Raw genomic sequence first — 5,679 nt, forward strand, 5'->3', positions numbered from 1 at the left:
CGGGGACTAGAGGATGTCTGGCCACGTACGCGCTGGGTGCGGAACTGGGCATCGCTCGTTGCGTAGTGTGAGTGGTTGGCCACGTACGCGCTGGGCGCTGAACTGAGCACCGCTGCGAAGCCAGGACGTGCGGATGGTCTATAGGGGAGACCATGGTGCATATGGAAATAATGCATGGTGCATTTGGGATTAATGCACTATTTTCTGGGAAAATAGTGCGAGTTGATTTTTGGGTAAATCATTTTCTGGGAAAATGTTTTACGGATAATTTGGACCAAAATGGGATTTTGGTGTGTGTTGGAAATTTATCATTTTTGGGAAAAATGATGTTTTGTGGAAAAAAAAATGCATGTTTTCATGTGCATGCATGTTAGTTGCATTTAATGCATTTTGTATTACGTTGTTGTTTGGGTTATACTTACCTGCGAGACCATTTTGTGGTATCGCAGATTTTGATGCTGATGAGGAGGAGGAGGGCGAGCCTGAGGAGACGGCTCCGCCTGAGGAGTGATCTGGGATCACTCGTTTGTACATTTAAAATTATTGTAAATTATTTTATGGATGACTGTATAACGGCCATTTAAATCTTTACTGATGTTTGATTGTAAATAAATTCTGGTACTTAGTTGACTATCCGCTGCGTTATTTTATTTGTACACTGTTGCATGTACACACACTGGCACTTCGTTGGGATGTGTGACCGTGTTGTCACCATCCTGGCATCTCGATCCCTGTGTATTTATATAAGGGGGATTGGGGGCGCCACATATAACAAAAACACATTGTATAAATATCATAAAATTCAAATAAAGACAAGAAATAAAAAAATTTTCTTACCAAACTCAACTCTCTCTAACTCTCTAACTCAACTCTCTCTCTCTCTGTGTTGCGCGCACGGGAGAAGAAAAAATGTTCAATGGACCTCCCGTGCGCGTACTGATTAAGTTCTAAAATTATTAGTTTAAACGTTCGGACGTTTAAGTTGTACGTCCGAACGTTATATGCTAAAATTATTTGTTTAAATGTTCGAACGTTTAAGTTGTACGTCCGAACGTTTTATGATAAAATTTCCCCCGCTCATAGCGTTCGGACGTTTACAGTACACGTTCGAACGTACCCTTCTTATTTATAACATAAAATCTAGCGGGAAAGTTCCCGCACTTTTCTCATATATGTTCGAATGTATCACAATTTTTCGTTTGAACATTCGTAAATTTACAGATAAACGTTCGAACATTTAACTTAAACGTCCGAACGTAAATTTCATCAAAGTGTTACCATATTTGAGCGGGAAATTTTCCGCTCTAATTTAACTAACGTTCGAACGTTAACATATTTGGTGTTCGGATGTACATAATTTTCTGGTGATTTTAATCAAATAACGTTCGAACGTATAGTCTAAACGTCTGAACGTCTGAATAATCACACAGATACCTTAATCGAGCGGGAAATTTCCCGCTCTTATTTTAACGTTCGAACGTTAACTTGAAATGTTCGAACGTACGATTCCTACTATACTAACTTATTACTTATTTGTAATAATGTAAATATATTCAAACGTCATTCACAAATAATAATTTAAATATTTAAAGTCCATATCACAACATATTCATAATAACTCACAATATATTCACAAAATAACATGCCACATGTATTAACATATTTTTAAAGTTGAGTAAGTAATAAAAATGTATTAACAAAGCCTAATGAAAATATATTTCTAATAAGAAATACAATATTTCAAATTCATATCACAACATATTTACAAAAACTCACAAACTATTTACAAACTATACAAATAATGATCACAATATTTCAAGAGTAAGTATAAAATCACAACAATATATTGATAAAGTTTAGAAATATACCTAGCACTCACAATATCCTCTTACAAATCAAAATCTTCCAACTTCCCAAAACAAGCAATCCTTAAAAAAAATACAACACTAACTTATTAGAAATATTCTATAACAAAAACACATTGTATAAATATCATAAAATTCAAATAAAGACAAGAAATAAAAATTTTTTCTTACCAAAACTCAACTCTCTCTAACTCTCTAACTCAACTCTCTCTCACACTAACACCCTCTCTCTCTCTCTCTGTCTGTCTCTCTCTCTCTCTCTGTCTGTTGCGTGCACGGGAGAAGAAGAAATGATCCGCTTCCTCCCGTGCGCGTACTGATTAATACCGCAAATTATTAGTTTAAACGTTCGAACGTTTAAGTTGTACGTCCGAACGTTAGATGCTAAAATTTCCCCCGCTCATAACGTTCGGACGTTTACAGTACACGTTCGAACGTACCCTTCTTATTTATAACATAAAATCTAGCGGGAAAGTTCTCGCACTTTCCTCATATATGTTCGAATGTATCATAATTTTTCGTTCGAACGTTCGTAAATTTACAGATAAACGTTCAAACATTTAACTTAAACGTCCGAACGTACTTTTCATCAAAGTGTTACCATATTTGAGCGTTAAATTTCCCGCACTAATTTAACTAACGTTCGAACGTTAACATATTTGGTGTTCGGATGTACATAATTTTCTGGTGATTAATCAAATAACGTTCGAACGTATAGTCTAAACGTCCGAACGTCTGAATAATCACACAGATACCTTAATCGAGCGGGAAATTTCCCGCTCTTAATTTAACGTTCGAACGTTAACTTGAAACGTTCGAACGTACGATTCCTACTATACTAACTTATAATATAATATATATACTACATTTTATATATATATTTATAACTATATACTACATTGTATAGTATGATAGCATAATATTTTAAATGAGAACATAAATGTATATAATATATAAATTATACCATATATATAAATCAATAATATATATTAAATTGTTACTTATTAAATTCTTTATTATATACTAACTTATACTATAATATGTATACTATATTTTATATATCTATAACTATATACTACATTGTATAGTATGATAGCATAATACTTTAAATGAGAACATAAATGTATATAATATATAAATTATACCGTATATATAAATCAATAATATATATTAAATTGTTACTTATTAAATTCTTTATTATATACTAACTTATAATATAATATATATACTACATTTTATATATTTATTTATATCTATATACTACTTATTAAATAATCAATAAACACCATAAGCTCATAAACTATTCACAAAATTCACAAACAATAATCACAATTATTTCAAGAGTAAGCATAAAATCACAACAACAAGTATAAACATATTGCTAAACTTTAGAAATATAACAAGCACTCACAAAAAAACCAATAATCTAATTGTCAATAATATTATATAACATCCTAATATATAACATAAACATTTATAATATAATATTAAATTGAAAAACGTTCGAACGTAATAATAAGTACGTTCGAACGTTCTGTGTATATAAGGCCAAAACCGAACGTCGAAACGACATTTCCAATACGTATCATCGTCTACTCCGTTGCACGCCGCCACGCCTCCTTCACCGCCGCCGTCAACTCCGCCACAACCGTCACTAAAGGTAGGCATTCATCTTTTATTCAAGTAACATGTATTTTATTGAGATTTAGATTGAGTTTTGTTTAAAATCGGAAAAGTGGTTGCCGGATTTTCAACTTCATTTTCCGGCCACCACGGCTAGTCATTGGCCGAATAGTCACCGTAGAAATGTTTCTTGAAGTGTATACTTCATTTCCATGGTGGCATTTCAGTATTTAGAACCGTGTAGAGAAATTTTTGAGATTTCAATAATGGCTGAGTCGACTCAGCCATTCTGCGTCGAAACGTTCGAACGTTTCACCAAGACGTTCGAACGTACGACGTTTAAATTACACAGCCCTTACGGCTTCCACGTTCGAACGTTTGATTATAACATCCGAACGTAATGATTTTCTACATTATTCATGCTTCGACGTTCGGACGTTCATATTTATGTTCACACGTAAAACAAATACGTTCGAACGTATTTATTTTAACGTCCGAACGTACGTCAGCCAATATTTATTTACTGCTTATGTTCGAACGTACATTGTTACATTCGAACGTATTTGTTTTACGTTCGAATGTAAATATATTGACATTATTTTACGTGCGAACGTATAAATAAATATCCGAACGTTTTATCTTTAACGTTCGAACGTTAAAGATAAAACGTTCGAACGTTACGGCAGAGCATCTTAAAATTAATACAAAAATATGCATTATTGTAAATAATTTTTTTTTTCCTTTTCTATTTTCAGGATATGGCTCTTCCACTGCATACTAGGAAACGAGGGAGGGAAGGAGCCACGTCGGACACTGCCCGTATCAGAGCTCGTACTGTTATGGTAGAGCGAGAGGTCTTAATTAATGAGTTCGACGAACTCTGTTGGCAGCAGACGAACCTGAGAGATGTTTTCCTCAGTAGAGGCTGGGGAAATATCTGCACATTGAGGGGGAAGGTATACCCCTCAATGGTTCAAGAATTCTATATGGGGATGTGTGACATGCCTCAGGATGCATCCTCTCACACCGTGACTGTACGCGGTGTTTCCATTGAGGTATCAGCAGATGTCATCGGCGAGCACCTTGGGATTCGTCGAGGAGTGGAGACATTTGCACACTCGACACCCCGTGAGGAAGTAGGTACTTCTACATCATCTACTGGTCGGGGATGTGAGCCAGCATCAGCCAGAGATGCAGGCCAGTCAGAGGCTGAGGATACTGGCGTCGAGGCTCGGGATGATGACCGAGACGAGGATTTCTACATCCTCACCTGGAGGGATCACATGCAGATCGAGCGGAAGAACGCCTTCAACCAGAACTATCTGCTGCATTTCTTCCACATGTTGCACCTTATTGTTGCAACAAATGTCGATCCTGTGGCTCATAAAACCACATTTAGTCGGCTTCGGGCACAATTTTTTATACGAGTGGCACGTGGAGATCCTATAGATTTGCCATTGCACATCTTTCAGAGGATCCGTTACGAGGCGAGCATCGTCTCCACAGATAATCTCCCATATGGTGTCCTCATCAGCCGACTATTACTTGCACGGGGAGTGCCGACCCAGCCAGAGGAGCGAGTCAAAGATCAGATGAGCCCCCTCGACATGACCACGCATCGACGTAGCATTGGACAGGCGAGGGGACGTCAGCCACCCCCTGTAGAGGATCTAGTTCCTCCGACGCAGCCTGAGCCAGGTCATGTCGGGAGTAATAGTCAGCATACGCCGAGTACATTTGCAGGAGATGTGCGGCCTGCTTGGGTTGATGCGGTCATCTCACAGCTGACTGCGCATATCGATCATAAGATCGATCGATCGCTTGAGGCTATATCGGCGTCTGTTGCCGAACTCACCCATCGTGTAACTATCCTCAACGACAAGGTTGATACCTTGACTGAGGAGGTACGGAGTTCGACTTTTGCGGATAACGTTATCATCTGACTGTTAATATCAAATTTTGTATTTTATTTTTAATATTTGTAACGAAAAATATTATTGAATATTTCTATCGTTTTTTAATTTCAATTTTTAATCTTCTTTGATGTTATATTTTTCAACTTTAATACTAAATCACTGCATTTCAAATATATATAAATCAATAATATATATTTATATATTACAAAGTGTGTATATATAAATATATACAATTCAATTTTTTAGACTTGTTCACAAATTATGCACAATAAAAA

The sequence above is a fragment of the Juglans microcarpa x Juglans regia genome, chromosome 5D, assembly GCF_004785595.1.
Source record: "Juglans microcarpa x Juglans regia isolate MS1-56 chromosome 5D, Jm3101_v1.0, whole genome shotgun sequence".
NCBI lineage: Eukaryota > Viridiplantae > Streptophyta > Magnoliopsida > Fagales > Juglandaceae > Juglans > Juglans microcarpa x Juglans regia.